We start from the raw sequence: 17054 nt of genomic DNA, 5'->3' as shown, positions 1-17054 counted from the left end.
AATGCTCGAGTCTCCCATTGACTTCAATGGGGTTCGTTATTCGAGACGAGCACTCGAGCATCGGGAAAAGTTTGTCTCGAATAACGAGTACCCGAGCATTTTAGTGTTCGCTCATCTCTAGTCATGATTTGATTCGGGTCAAATTCGCCCATCTCTAATAGTGACACTTAACCTATTGGAATATGTTGTACCTGGAGGGGAAGATTTCCCTTCTATACTCCCATCTTACTACACCCCCATGTAAATTACCTTATATGATGTGTTGGGAGGAGGACCTAGGGGTGGAGCTTGACATGCCCAAATGGAAGAACTTGCCATGATCTTCAACTAGAATATCAATTAACACATCAATAGTGGAGGCCAGCTCCAGGGTGCTTGAGCGCTGATGTATGGTGCGGTCTAAACTCATACAAATTTGTCTTAACATGGATAGCATGTGCTTTAGAGGCTGTGGACAGGAGGACACGTTCTTTCATACGTGGTGGACCTGCCTAGCTTTTAGATAGCAGTCTGGGACCTTATACGAGACATAGCAGGAGTCTCTTCACCCAGACTTGAACAACACTGTACCAGAAATACTGAAGGTCAAACGCAAGTTTATTTAATATGTTTGTCTAGCGGAAAGAATAGCGATAGCTATGGAAATCCCTATCTGATGTTAAAGCTTACATGGATAATGGTTAATGATCGCCGGAGTTGCTTGTTAGATGGCACCACTGATAAGTTCAAAAAAGTCTGGGGGCCGTGGCACTACTCCCTCTCTGATGCTTGATAGATATGGGATGGTACCCATTGGGAGACATATAGAATGGCAATAGCAAACACCAGCTCACCTCATAGAAAAAAGTAAGAGGGAACAGGATTCCTCCAAAACCTCCCCCCCCCACTATTCCCCTTTGTGTTGACCCTTCCGTCTGTCCTGTCTTTTGTGTCATTTTAAGAATTGGATATGTGTATCACATGTATATTATTAGACTGTTTTCATGTGAGGTACAGCTCCAGTATATAATTTAAGTATGTTTTATGGAATACTGCAAGCTTCTCTCCTAGTTGGATATATGAAGTCTCCCAGAGAGTCCGGAAAAGTTGGACTCCTGCTCTCTTGCTACTAATAGTACAATTGGGACATAAGCAACCCGCCTCCCCCAATATTCTAATATGCTTATCCAGAACAGGTTTATACCTTGTAATGTTGTATGATGTGCCCATATAAAAGGCCTTTGTCTGTTGTAAAACTTTTATGTATGGTGCTCTTTCAGTTCTCTGAGAGCTGATAAATGTGAGTTGAAAACAAAAATAATGAGTATTATAGCATTATAGTAAAGTCTATCAGTTGTGAATTTGCATTCAATATAAATGCCAAAAGAATGAGATGTATTGTTTTTCTTTTATTCAGTTTTTACTTTCTTTTGCATCTTGGAACAAAACAAACACAGAATATTGTTTCATATTTATGCTTTTGAGTCCAGCTTTATGTCACTATTATCTAAAGGTTGTTCATGAACCTGTCAATAAAATTAGCATAGAAGAGCATTGGCAAATGTTATGTTACATAATGTTACTATGGTTACTATTAAGCATGAACTTCCCACAGTGATTCAATCACAGAGAACTGCTACTGATCAAACAATGTTACAATTTCTTTATGTAATCCCTGATAATAAGTCATAGGGTTTCAAATGTTATTAGTTACATTGTGAAGGTAAAAGTATTCTTTTACATTATGGGGCTTATTTATCACGACCTCTGCGCCACGTCATTGAAATATTGCTTATTGCTAGCACTTACACTGGCAAGCACTTGCAATTATTAGCCCCAATTCGCGTGAAGGAGTGGGGGGCGCGGCCTGCGGAACGGAGGGCGCGGGTGACCAGGATTGGGCTGGTGAGGGGCGTTACTGTCCTCACGCCGGCACACTCGCTGCTGCTGGAAACTTTTCACATGCGTTAATTTTTATGCCAGACCCTGTCTGGAGTAGAATAAGTGCTGTGCAGCCTCCTGCCCCGATACATCAAGAGGCAGAAGCCATGTCTTTATACACGTAGTTCTTCGAAACATATGGTTCTGTGCACTAAAGAACTGGAAATTCAGGCAGTTAAAAATAGGCAGGAACTGGATCTTTGTTTGCAACTTGCATTTCCAACTATGGTTGTAGCTGTCTGTATCTCTGGCTCTCTAAATCACAAAGTCATAAGCCTGATGTGATTGGAAATATGAGATCCATATTTCTAATATGAACATAAAGCATGTTTCTCGGTGCTATAGAACAGAAGATAAGGGCATCTGAATTGCAACCACTAAACTTGACATGTGAGGTGAGAAGAATGTATTTACCCGTCTTTGAGAGATTTTTCACAGGTAAATGGGGGAAATTGCACATAGTGTGAATTCTAGATATACGAATTCTAGGTCCGAGATATTTCATACCGGACCTCAAGGTGCTAGTAGTTTAGTGGGGTTAAACCTAGTGACCGGTCCTCTTTAAATGTTTAATAATAACTAGTTGTGAACAGTTAGTGAACTGGGTGTTTGTGAATCTTCACAGTCCAATCAAAGTCGACAGACTCAAAATGCAGAGGCAGACCACCTTTCAAAAATACCCCCTTAACTAGCGGAATGGACCAAAATAGAGTAATAAAAAAATGGGGAAAAAATCGCTAAAATTAATCTATACCAAGTCAGCTGTCATAGGTGCTATTAAATATTATTACAATTTTTTTAAGTGGTGTTTTTTCCAAATAATGATGACCTCTGTGTGATGGTTAAGCTCCACCAGCCAGTGCGCTACTAGCCAAATGGCCAATATATCATGCCACCACGCATACCACTTGGGAGTGGTAGGGCAAATAGGTGTGAAACATCATATTAAAACTGCTGCATTAGAGTTCCTCTTAAGTGTATCATTTTTTTTTATAGGGGCATTCTACAATAGATCAGAAACTGATTAGTTCCAAAACTGAACTTTTTATCCAGTATTTTAATGTACATAATATACAAAATAACAAAGTCAGAATGCCACAAAAGGAATTTTAAGATGGAGTCAAATATTTCTTAGGAATAGGGGGGTTAAAAAAAAAGGGAGGAGAGGAAGGGGCCAAAATGATTATAGGTAGAGATGGGTGAATTTGTTAATATCCGGTTTGTCATGATTTGCCGAATTTTTAGGAAAAATTTGAATCGGTCCGAATCGAATCATGGCGAATAACGTTAAAAAACAGCTATTTCCATCAGTAGCAGCAGCAGCAGGAGGCCGCAGAGAGAAAGAATGATATAGTGTGAAGGTGGCATCAGTAGCAGCAGGAGCCCGCAGAGTGGCACAATGATATAGTGTGAATGTGGCATCAGAAGCAGCAGTAGCAGGAGCCCGCAGAGTGGCACAATGATATTGTCTGTTGGTGGCATCAGTAGCAGCAGCAGCATCAGCAGCACGCAGGGTGGCACAATGATATAGTGTGGAGGTGGCATCTGCAGCAGCAGGAGCCTGCAGAGTGGCACCATGATATAGTGCGGAGGTGGCGGACAATTCTAATCCCTGGTATGCAGATGGTGCAACTGGCAGCAGATGTGTGGCATCAGGTGAGTGGCAGCATCAGAATAGTGGCTGAGGTAGGTAGTTAGAACCCCAACTCATTTCTCAACGTTTGGAGGAGGCATCATGGCTGATCTAATCTGATGCATTAGACATTGGTGAGTTGAAATCCTGGCCGATCCAAGCCTGATTCATCTTGACAAAGGTCAATCTCTCCACATTACGGGTGGACAAAAGGGTTCTCCTTGTGGTAACGATGGCCCCCGCCACACTGAACACCCGCTCTGATGCCACACTACTGGCCGGGCAGGACAGCTTCTCTACTGCAAACTCTGCAAGTTGCGGCCACGCATCAGGTTTGGCTGTCCAGTAGTCCATGGGATCCTCTACCTGAGGTGGTAAAGTGCTGTCCAAGTAGGCAACCACCTGCTGGTGTAGGATCTGCTCCATGTCCTGCTGCTGCTCGTGGCGGCTACCCTCCTCACTAGTTGGCTGAAGGAAGTTAGACTTAAGCTGCTGATGATCTAGCTGCTACTGCTCCTACCCCCCTCCAGCTCCCCACAGCAGCCGTGGCAGTAGTACGCGAGCGATGACTGCCAGGAATCCCCCGGTCAGACCTGACAGAGGATGGATAATGTCGCACATAGGCAGCCCGCAAACTGCACAGTATTTCTCTATAGTATGCCAGTTGTTTCTCCTTCTCAGCAGCTGGAAAAAAGTCACCCATTTTGGACCGGTAGTGAGGGTCCAAGAGGGTGGAGAGCTAAAAGTCATCCCTATGCCAGATGTTGACTATTCGGCTGTCACTAGTTAGGCAAAGGGCCATCTGCGCAAGTGACTCTGAGGGACTCCCATCCTCCATCTCCACTGTATACTGCCACAATGCTTCTGTGTCATCTGCCTCGTCTTCTACCTCCTCCGGATGCTCCTGCTCCTCCTCTCTTTGACTTCCACTCACCTGAGTGGAAAAACCACTGATTTCATCAGACTCTGCTTGTGCTCCAATGTCCTCCTCCTCATCCTCCTCCAGTTAAGCCCCCACCGGACTCGTGTGGCCATGAGATGTAGTCTCCACTTCTCCAGTGTCCTGACCAGACAGATTTTGCAGCATGAAATCCTTAACATGAAGCAGTGGAATGACGTTATTCATCCTGCAGTCCTGGCGACTGACAAACGTGGCCTGAGCAAACGGCAGGTGTCACGCATGAGCTGCCAGTGGCTGACATCAAAGTTACACAGGGGAGTACTACGGTCCGCTTGCATCATCAAAAAATCATCAATGGCTTTTCTCTGTTCACACAGGCAATCTAACATATGGAGGCTGGAATTCCAAAGGGTGGAAACATCGGATATCAGACTATATTGGGGTAGGCCATTCTGACACTGCAACTCGAGGAGTGTGCTTGGCTTTGTAAGAATGGCTGAAGTGCATGCACAGTGTTCTGGCCATTTTTAGAATGTCTTGCATATGGCTGGAAGACATCAGGAACTTGTTTACTACCAGATTGAACACGTGTACTATTAAGGGCGCCTGGACCATCCCTTCTTGGTGCAGCGCGGACACAATGTTCCTTCCATTGTCTGTCACCATGGTTCCGATTTTTAGTTGTCGCGGAGAAAGCCACACATTGATTTCTTGTTGCATGACACTGAGCTGTTCCTCCTCTGTGTGACTTAGTTTGCCCAGGCAAAACAGGAGTAGAACTGCGTGACAACGCTGTGCCCTGCACATCTGGTATGATGGAGCATCACTTGTGGAGGCTGAGGTGGTGGTGGAGAAGGAGGAAGAGGAGGCAGACACTGACACAGGAGCAGCAGTTTGACAACGTGGAGGAGAAAGCACCGTCTCTTGTGGAAGTTGTTGGTGTGGCTGGGAGGGAAGCACATTCACCCAGTGGGCTGTAAAGGACATGTACTGGCCCTGATCATAGTTACAGCTCCACACGTCTGCGCTGCCGTGCACCTTGGAATAAACTCATAAGCTCAAGGACTGGCCCACCTTCTGTTGTACATAATGGTGAAGGGCTGGCAGTGCCTTTTTGGAAAAAAAATTGCGGCTTGGAACTCTCCACCTTGGTTCGGCACAAGCCATTAGTTCTCTGAAGGGTGCAGAGTCCACGACTTGGAAAGGGAGAGACTGCAATACCAACAACTTCGACAAGAGTACGGTCAGCTTCTGCACCTTAGGATGGCTAGACGCATAGAGTTGTCTCTTTGTAATCGCCTCGCTCAATGACTGCTGGCGCCATGCATAGCGAGGAGCAGGAGCATCTGGACCTGGAAATGATGTCAAAGACAAACAGCTCCCTTCCGCAGAGGTGCTGCAGCCTTGACTTTCTGAAACAGCATGTGTGCCATTAGGTGCTGCTGCTTTGCTTGCAGGATGGACCACATCTGACACCCGTTTCTCCCAGGCCATTGGATGGTGACACTGCATGTGTTGGCGCAGGGCCGTGGTGCCTAGGTTAGCTGCCTGGCCACGCTTCACTTTCTGCCCGCAGATACGACACATACCCATGCTCTGCTCCTCTGGTGTCTTTCAAAAAAATTGCCACACCGCCGGGGTGGTAATTTTACCGCCAACACTCTGCACTGAGCGAGCCCCTGTGCCACTGCTTACTTGGACCTGCGAGTCGGGATTTGTACCCCGCAGACCTTTGGCTCCAGTTCTCACACTTCTGCCACCCTGCTGACTCCCAGCCACAGTAGCAAGTTGCTGCCTGCTCCGCTGCCTGACGCGCAAGTTGACACTCTCTTCGCCTGATGATGATGAATCCCCTGCTACATCCAGTTCCCAAGTGCGATCAGCTACATCATCTTCAATTTTCGTTTCCGGTCACTGCTACTCTCCTCACTGGTGTCAGTATGCACAGCCTGCCTACTGCAGGAAGCAGCGGAAGTCTGCCCCACCTCTTCACTGCCAAGCAGCTGCTGACTGTCATCGCTGAATAGTGGCGCTGAGCCCAGACCACCTAGTAGCTGTCTGGCTGTGGGAAAGGAACAGGACAGAGGCTGGTTGAGGACCGCTGACCTGCTCCTGGGCCATGCCAACTAATTGTTGTATCTGAGGAACCCACAGTCTCTTGGCTGGGGTTGGCAGATGTTATATTTGAGGAATTAGATGATCTAGTCAACCATTCAACAACCTTTGGTTTGTTGATCAACACACTGCCGCTAGATGACAACAGCAGTTCTGGCCTCACAGAGTCACCCCTGCTGTGACGTCCCCTTACTGTTCTGCCACCTCTGCCTGGTGCACCTGCCACCTTTCTGTCTAAAAACTATAGGCCCAAAAAGGTATGGCAATGTTCGTTATACAGATACCCTACAACTGACAGTGTAATTTCTGTGAACATCACTGTATAAAGTACGTGGATTTGACGCGTAAATCTAGCTGTAAACTATAGGCCCAAAAAGGTATGGCAATGTGCATTATACAGATACCCCACAACTGACAGTGTAATTTCTGTGAAAATCACTGTATAAACTACGTGGATTTGACACGTAAATCTGGCTGTAAACTATAGCCCCAAAAAGCTATGGCATTTTGCGTTATACAGATACCCTACAACTGACCCCCATTGAGATGCTCACAAATCACTACAGCCGCTGCTTAAAGAAATCGCTACTGCAGATGCATAAAAGTCAAACAGATTTGTTCCTATTCAATTTTGTCACTAAATAAAACTGCTATTTGGGGTATACAGATCCCCCTTAAAGAACAACCAGGGATTGGTTCACCAATCGCTACTGCAGATGCATGAAGTCACACAGATTTCTTCCTATTCGATTTTGTCACTAAATAGAACTGCTATTTGGGGTATACAGATCCCCCTTAACCTCTTCACGCTCCGTGGCGGATATATCCGCCACGGAGCTATGAAGGGTGTATGAAGAGGGCTCACGGGCTGAGCCCTCTTCATACAGAGATGGGTTTTGCTGCATATCAGAGCAAAGACCCATCGCTAACACCCGCGGTTGGTGCTTGTTAACCTTTTCTTTGCCGCCTGCAAAGTTGCCACCGGCACTGGAAGCATGGCGGTGCCATCTTACCTCCGATCGTCGCTCTCCCGAACGTCATCGGGGGGCCGCGATCGGTTGCCATGTTAGCCTCGGGTCTTTGTCTGGCTCATTGTAATGTATAGTGTGCAGAAATGCTATATACTGCAATACAGAAGTATTGCAGTGTACGGTAGGAAGAATCTGACTATCTAGGGTTAATGTACCCTAGATGGTCTGAGAGAGAGAAAGTTTAAAACTTGTAAAAAAATAATAAAATATTTAAAGTTCAAATCACCCCCCTTTCCCTAGAACTGATATAAAATATAATAAACAGTAAAAATCACAGACATATTAGGTATCGCCAAGTCCCAAAATGCCCAATCTATCAAAATATAAAAACGGTTCCGGACGGCGAGACGGGAAATGGAGCCCAAATGTCCGAAACAGGACTTTTACACCTTTTTACATGACATAAAAAATGTTATAAAAAATCAAAATGTTGCACAGTCCTCAAAATGGTAGCATTGAAAACGTCGGCTCATTTTGCAAAAATTGACATATCACACACCTCCGTACACCAAAGTATGAAAAAGTTATTAGCGTCAGAAGATGGCAAAACATTTTTTTCTTTGTTGTACATATTTGTTTTTGAAAATGTATTAAAATGCAATAAAACCTATATAAATTTGGTATCACCGCGATCGCACCGAACCAAAGAATAAAGTAAATGTGTTATTTGGAGTGCAGAGTGAAATTCGTAAAAACTGAGCCCTCAAGAACGTGAAATACATGCGTTTTTTTTTTTTCAATTTTTCCACATTAATATTAATAAATAAAATCAAGGGGAAAAAAATTTGTTACGCACAAAATAAGCCCTCACACAGCTCTGTACACGGAAAAATGAAAGTTATGGATTTTTGAAGATGGAGAGCTAGAAATGAGTGAAAATACCCTGCGTCCTTAAGGGGTTAAAGAACAACCAGGGATGGCAGCAAGAATGTTACTACACAGAACAGTAGCAGCAACTACTACGCTACTACAGGCAGCACATGAAGTGCCGAAATGTAAAATGGCTGGGTTTTATAGGGCTGTGTGACACCACATAAGCATGCCGTTCACTGATTAGCTTACATGTCATCGGGGGGGTGTTCCTTTCTCCTTCCCAGATTTCTCTGCCCCATGTAACACGTTGTTCTCACACCCATTTAGCTGAAAAAAGAGGGGAAACAACAACTTAGTTCCTGCGAATCAGCATAAACTTCGGCTTCTTGACTAATCAAATTTTTCCTGAAATTCTAACCGAAGTTAGAATCTTTAGAATTGATTTGCCCATCTCTAATTATAAGGCATAAGGTGCTTAATAACTACAAATTGTAAAATGACCACAGTCTTGTTTACAAGTATTGCAATTTCATATTCATGAAGATGAGTTTCAATCCATGGATAAAATCGGTCACGGCTAGAATATATTTCTGATGTTTGGAAGAAGCAGGACTGCTAATGTAACCTTTTGTATGACTCAGACCTTTCCATTTTGTACATTTGTAGAACTGCACATATGTGTTGCATGAGCCTTAAAAACTTCCGGAATCTTTCCTTATTCTGGAAACCTCTAAAACTCTTAGTATACAATCAGCCTTTCACGTACTCTCTTCTCTTTAATTTATCATGAATGCATTAGCTTAAGGTTATACCAATTTCTCTACTGTTTGTTGAGTACTATACATTCCATATCCAAACTTCTCTCTCATTTCCAAATTTCTCTTGAGCTCCACTAATCCTTTGGAATGTTATACCACAGACAATCAAAACTAAGTTTTCACAGTTGCAAACATTGCACATGCTGTAAATTCCAGCCAGTTTTTCATTTAAATTGGACCCTTATGCATTAAAGAGAACCTGTCAGCAGAAATTAACCTAAGCCACAATCAGTATGTTACCAAGCAGCTGAATACCTTACAGATCATGTTTCTTTCATGACCAAGTGTGGTGGCATCACCCAGAAAATCAACTTTTAAGTGAAATGTAAAGTGGTTGCATAAAGTCAAGGAGGTGGAGATTTTAACACTTAAGTCAATCTCTTTCTTCCTCAAAAGACCCCTTCATTGTAATTGATAGTACTGCATCCAGAGATATCACTAACCATGTCCTGAAGTCCAATGCATGATGTAAATCACAGAGGAGAGGGCATTTAGAGCTCCCCATCATGACCACCATCCTTAACTCTGCACCTCCTTGACTTTATACATTCAATTTACTTGATTTTCTGGATGATGCCACACACTGGACCAAATTAGAAGGTATTACTCTGTTTGACAAAATACCCTTTAAAGCCCCATAAGGATATTAGTATGCTAATTCACCATTCTGAAAGAACATGCTGGTGTCATATAGTGCTTTGTTACTTAAACAGAAAGTTTTACACCCAGCACCACATGCAAATGTTTCAGAAAATAAGGGTGGGATTCTTATCTAAAATCACCAACACTGTTCTTACTTTACTTAACTTGTCATTCATTTTTTTCCATTTCCATCAGTACTGTGTATGTATTATGCATTAGGCATACTATAGAGACTATGTCAGCAATAATATCTTTATATTACCAACAGTCTAAGTATCATTTATAGACTGTATATTTAATAATTTATTTCTGTATGTTATGCTGGCTCATGTGGCTATGTCAAGGCCTCACTCCCTTGTGACATAGGTCATTATACAGTAGCTATGTTAACAAACCAAGTTGTACAAAAAATAGTATATGGTTGTATAATATAATGTATAGTTTTACCTATTTGCAATGAAAAACATAATAAATAGAGCCTATTATGTACAATGGATATGTTGTGATATTTGCATTTCTTAATTACATGTGGAATTATGAAAGATGATAATTTTTCATCCTTAATTAACAATTTGTTTCAATGTATATTTCATGGCACATAAATGGTATGGCAATGCTGGGCTTAATTGAATATGCAAGACAGATGTTAATATATTTCTGCACTTTTGAATGGCATTTTCATATTTACAGGAACCCGGATGTAATATTTCCGTCAGAACGGCTGCATTAGTTATTTATATATTTTCAATCTGTGCTGCAGGACCACAAAATTAAAATGCGCTACTTGTGTCAAACATCACAAAATTACTGTTTGTTTATTTTTTAGGTGCTAATAAAAAAGATTAATGGTACTGCTGGATAATGAAACAATCTGTTGCGCAGCAAGCAGAGGAATACAGAATGGAAATGGATCAACATATTTTTTTTAAACAAAAGCTTCATTTTCATTGCTGAAATGATTATCTGGTGACCTTCTAGCACTGAAGTAACATTAAGGTAAATTATTTTCAGCCAATTTCTAAATGTCATAGTTACTTTTCCTTCAACAAGAACACATTAGTACATTAGCATCTAATTTTACAGACAGCTGATAGCCATGGTACACAAATCTCATACAGAATGAAATCCCAGTCCTTTTATCTCTCTCTAAAGCAATCTTTATATAAAGAAGGTCTTACTTTACAAATAAAGTGGGGATGTTTATCCGGTTTTGTGATTTGGAATAATTTAGGACTGAATGCCATCTGGAGAGTGGAAAGTAATACATAGGAAACAGGTTCCATAAGACTGAAATAAAAGCTGGCCCCATTAACTTACAAGGGCTATAAATACACAATGTACTGCTATAGAACCCTAGTAAGGGTACAACTCTCTACATACAAATGAATATGGCAGACCCAATTTCACTGAAACGGATTCAGAATCTGATAAGGAGGTCCTTCCCGCACACAACTCTTTTTATGTCATGTTAGAGGTTTATGTTCAGCATACACATGCTAAATGTGTCATCAATCCTATAACCACATATGAATGCAACTTTTTCCATAGGTTTGCACATAGGATAGGCATAGGATACAATTGTCAGCATAAATATAATTGTCACCTGAAGAAGCATTAGTGAAACCCGCATCGGGGCAAGGGGAACACCAGGTTCATCGCTACAGGTATTACCTTTTACTTAAAATAATATGCATACATGTATTCTCCAGCCAAATACAATATATTAAGATGTAAACCACATCATGGTTGAGTGTTGTTACATAGGTGAGCATTTAATTATTTATACATCATGACTGATGGTGTTACTTGGTGCATTTCCACTCTTTTTTAAGATCCTCTAAGTTCCATATTATGATTTTTACTATAACTAGTCTGTATTTTAAATGATACTCAAAACATGAAATACTTTATTCTTAAAAGACAAAGTTTTTTTTCTTGGTAATGGATTCCCACATTTGAAGATTGTAATTGTCGCTACACAATTTTGAGTGTGGGTTTTTTTTAGGAATGAAAAGTACAATAGAAACATGTTTTTGGTATATATGCCATGATGTGATCCAACATTTCGTCAAGTAAAATCAGTAAATGGCTTCAATCTCAGACAAACTGGTGCAGCAAAACTTTAATGTTGAGATATATACTATTATTTATCAGTCTATCATCATGTTTGTATGAATTGATTTCAACCTGTTTTTATATTCAAAACCCTTTTTTGTGCAAATTACTGCTAGTTACCAAACTTTTGTGGTCACCTTAACTGAAATGATCCAAAGAGACGTTCTCTCTTTATAGTGGAAGCATTTCTGAACTGTGTTTTCCCTTCTAAGTACATGTAGTTGTTAGAAAAAATGTTTTTTTTAAATTTAATCTAAAATGCCATTGTTAAAAAAATGTAGAGGTTTCAAAGGTGTGGGGAATATACTGTATATCTATGGGTAAGAAATAATATTTATATAATAGATTAAAAATTGGTTATGCACAATAGAACTTCCCTGCTTATATGTCACTTAAATTCATCAGACTAAGGTTCAGATGTCGATCCCCACTCTCTGATCAGGCACAAAACTTTGTACAATCTGAGTCACACCTCTCCTATCTCACAGCAGACAGTTCAGTCTGATACAGAAAGCCTTGCTGATTCCCTCCCTTAACCACACTCTTCCAATCTTCACGTGTAATACTTAATCACTGCTCAGACTTTGCTACCCATTGACAAGCAGCGTCAAATGGTTAAAGACAATGGGGCATATTTATCAGGACCTCTGCGCACCGCCAGTGGCGCAGAGGCCCTGAAATAATCGCAAATGCTAGCTTATTGCTAGCTTTTGCGATTATTTTCCCCAATCCGCCACCTTCACGCCAGTGGGGCGTGAAGGGGCGTGAAGGGGGGGCGCGGCCGGCCGAGCGGGGGGCGCGGCCGGACGGGAGTGGGCCGGCGCGGGGCGTTACTGTCCCCGCGCCTGCGCACTCGCTGCTGCCGGCGACTTTTCATACGTGAAAAGTCGCCGGTTGCGTTTTTTATACGCCAGGCAGTGCCTGGCGTAGGATAGACGCTGCGCAACTGGCAGCCCGATACATGAAGAGGCAGAAGCCTCTTCATGTATCGGGCTGCGAATTTGCAGCGGCGGGGCTATCATACGCTGGCGCACGAGCGCCAGCGTATGATAAATATCCCCCAATATAAATATGTGTATTCTGTGTATATCAGTATAACACAAGTCTTGGCACCATCTACTCACATAGTAGCTATGCAGTGTGACTGGAGGAGCAGAGTATGCATGTTTGTTTATGTAACTACATGAATTTAGTGTCTCTTCCAAAAAGGTGTACATAGAATTTTAAGAAAAATAGGACTATATACATATGTCTTTTATCTCTTTGCAGAGGATGAGGTCCAATGCTGCATATTATAAACAGATACCAAAGAGTTAACAAAATACTTTGTATAGATTTGACCTTTTAGTTTTGGGTGGAACACAACATTTTCAAAAACTTCATAGCAGGTGAGAAAATAGCATAACATTTTTACAAACACTGTTTGTAAAACTAGTGGCTTGATATGCCAAAAGTTGTTTCTGTCTCGTGCAGTGAAGTAAAATCAAGCTGAGTAAAGCTAAGTGTCACAGGTGCTCCTGCAGGCGCACCCATGCCCCTGACTGCGCCCTGGGACCCTCCAGCTGTCTCTCTTACATCCTAGGATCCACCAACGATCTCCTTGCTCCCGCGTGCATGACCCCACCACCAAGGGTGAACTCGCAGGCCGGTGTTCTGAAATGTAAAGGGCCAGCGTGCCTTTCCTGTTTGAATCCCGGCCCTTTCCTGTGTCCCCCTGCCAGACATTTGTGCCCTGTGCCTCAGAAAAAGCTTGCCTAGTTTTTGTTTTGTGAATTCTCATTGTGACCCCGGTTCCGCACCTGACTACTCTCCTTTGCTGCCTGCCCTGACCATCTCTGCTTTGCTGTTGTCGTTGATCCTGTGCTGCTTGCCTCTACCTCCTGTTTGTCCCTGACCATGGTTCTGCCTGACGACTCACCTGGACGAAGTCATGCCTGTGGAGCGACCTGGCGATACAAAAGGTGCAGCAAGTCCAACCGACTTTGCGGAAGACTCTGGTGAAAATCGGGTACCACCTAGACTCCTCTGCCAGGTGATGTCATCATCTGCGTTGGTACAGCAGGTCCATTACCATCGAAGCCTGACACTAAGTCGCAATAAAAGACACACAACAACTTTCTTAATAACTTACTTGGTGCAAGATATTAAAATGATGAAGCTATAAAGATCATAAAGAAGCATTGATATTTCTTTATATCGTTAATCATCTCTCCTAAAAATGTAAAGTCTTACCAAAAGCTTAATTTATATTCTTTTTCTCATTTTGACAGCACCAAACTTTTAAAAAATGCTAATTGTTTGCTTAAGTAAAACTTTATAGACAAACATCTAAGGTCCGCCAACATCTTTCACATACAGGAGATGAATATCGAACTCTGATTTATCTTCTTAAAATGTTAGTTGTTTTACAAATCAATATGACTTATGTCAAGAATAAAAAAAAAATAACTTGTTAGCTACAGAAAGCAGATAAATCAAGTGTGTTGACTTTTAAGATGTCTGAAGTACCTAGCTATTAATTGCTGTCCGTGACAAGAGCTTCTAGCTGCATTCTTCAAGTTTTGTTTTTTTCACCTTAGCATATAATGAAGTACTCTAAAATTTACCAGTCTTGATAATTGCATACTTTAGTGTAAGTATAGCTGTTCCAGTGGATATTGTAAGATGATCACAAGTCAGTTGTCAAATATAATTCCATGATTGTGCATTTTTATGAGAGCTCAGTATAACATCAGTTGTGTATTAATGTTCACTCATGGCAGAACCATTTTCCTCAAGTTCATATATAAGAAGCATTTGCTAGTAATTATGTGATAGGGCACTTTATGTGTTGCTTTTTGCCTTTATAATATAAAATATTGGTATTTGCAAAATTATTATAACCATATGTAAATGGTTATTAGTTGTCTAAATAAATTGTCTAATGTAAATTAGTTGTCTAAATGGTTGAGTTGAATAGTTGAACTGTAGAGGTAACATACTGCATGTAGGTATACAATAGTTTTTGCTTCTGCATATATTAATACTACCTGGAAACAGTGAAAGTTCAAGTGGCAGCCAAAGGCCCGAGGACATCCAAACCACTCAATGAGACCAGATATAGAGTAAAAAAATGGAATCTTTTGCCCTGAAATCCTCATACAAATGTGGTGTTTTCAAGAGCCATTTTAGGTCCTTTGAAGATCTTCCGAGGATCTGTGAACTGCACAACTGAAATCTGACAAAAGAAACCCCCCTTCTCTCCAATGAAACTTGGTTCTGGTACCATATGTAGGCCGTTAATGTTAAACCATGTAAAAAAAAATTCCTCTGTTTAAAATGTACCTTTATGTGATCTTTGTTTAGATCCTTCTTATTGTTGTGTGGGGATTCCCCCCCCCCCCAATCAATCCCCTCCTCAAAACATTCTTAGGCAGGTTTTCTATTTCATGCAACAAACAGACTAAGGAAATCCCACTATGCAATGCAGTCATGGGATGTGTGGCGCGTAGACTACCTTGACATGAAAGAGTTATGCTTTTATTTTCCAGTACATGAATTTTATAAGAATACATCCTTGGCTATCACAATTTGTTACTTTTGATTGTAAATTCTACCATAGGTGACATTCACCTTTCTTACCTTGCTCCTGTTCTTTCAATCTCCCATCCACTGGTAGATGAAGGTTCACCTCAATTCCAACATGTGGTCTGCCTGGGTCATACGTTTCAACTCCAACCACGCTCAAGCCTTTCCAAACCTCAAGTGTAATCAAGTAAAATCTTCATTAAGAGGCATCATGATCAAGCATGGCTCTTGCTTAAAAAAAGAGGCCAGTATCCCTGTTGTTTCATTTGCATTACCTGGAGTCAAAATACAAAAGCACCCTGCAATAAAGAACTATGTGCATACTTTCATTATGAGTAAGTCAGCAAACTTAGTTTTATGCTGACCAAGACACTGATGGACAAAGATTCCCAATGGCAAAAATTATCTATGCTCACGGGTCCATAAGGCATAGGAGATTGCAGAAGCGTTTCTATAAAGATTTTACAATCTTTCCCCTCCCTCTTTAATCTATTCTACCCCCTTTCTCCACTAATGACCTTTATATTAACCTCATGGGCACAAGCCTTCTCCAAACTTAAACCTGAAAAGATAGCTGATCTGTAGCAGCCCTTCATGCCAGAAGATTATTGGCAGCCTTGGCCCCAACGGATTCACAGCTCCCTTTTTAAAAACTCTACAAGAGGAATGCTCGCTTCACATGTTCTCTGCCCTCAATGACATCTCTCCAGGCACAGAATTTCACCCCTCTACATACTCAGTTATATACAAATGAATTAGAAAGGAGAGAACTCAGGTAACAAAAAGTACAATCAAATATTTTATTAGGTACTATATGTAACAAAGTACACATGAGTATATACAAGGAGAGGAACGCAAATTTGAGACAATCCGAGCGATTTGTCCATTGAAAATGCAAACGGTACAATACAAATGGCATTTTTAAATGCAATACAATATGATACAACTTTATTAATCCCCTGGACGGAAATTATTTTGTACATATTATTCTGGTGATTGTTACACAGTGTAACAGGTGTAACAGGTTTAATGTTACAAATACATAAATACTTTTAGAGGTGCTTACTTACCACTTTTGTGGAGGTCCTGGGGCATAGACTGGTGAGGGCTCTCCCCACATTTTTACTAAGTGTTGCTAGAAATAAATTTATAGAGCTGGCCCTGTAATATATACCCTGTGATAACCATATCCAGACCCCTGTAATAGCCATATATAGCTCCTTAAAATTAATATATACAGCCCCTTGTAAATATATAGAGCTCCCTGTAAAGCCTATATCCAACCATAATTATGTAATAATTATGTACATCCCTCCTACAAGAACCATATACAGCCCTACTATAAGAACTATATCCAGCCCCCTATTATAACTATATCCATCCCACTTATTATAACGATATACCAGCCCCCTATATTCACTATATATAGCCCCTATTATAACTATATACAGCCCTCCTATAAGAACTATATAAGGCCCACTATATAAGATCTATATAAA

General features: G+C 41.4%; 1 long non-coding RNA gene across 4 annotated transcripts in view; it reads left to right on the top strand.

Moving 5' to 3' along the window:
- Positions 1-14802, top strand: part of LOC140077121 (uncharacterized) — a 247915-nt gene extending 233113 nt beyond the window's left edge. For 2 of the 4 annotated variants that reach the window (XR_011849703.1, XR_011849705.1), the window contains exons 3-5: positions 10700-10869; positions 11422-11537; positions 13258-14802. This is a non-coding gene — a long non-coding RNA (uncharacterized lncRNA). The remainder of the gene's footprint in view (positions 1-10699; positions 10870-11421; positions 11538-13257) is intronic. The other 2 variants (XR_011849706.1, XR_011849704.1) reach the window with 2 other exon arrangements.
- The last annotated feature ends 2252 nt before the right edge of the window (positions 14803-17054 follow it).

The sequence above is a fragment of the Engystomops pustulosus genome, chromosome 9, assembly GCF_040894005.1.
Source record: "Engystomops pustulosus chromosome 9, aEngPut4.maternal, whole genome shotgun sequence".
Lineage (NCBI taxonomy): Eukaryota > Metazoa > Chordata > Amphibia > Anura > Leptodactylidae > Engystomops > Engystomops pustulosus.
This window is presented reverse-complemented; position numbering and strand designations above follow the sequence as displayed.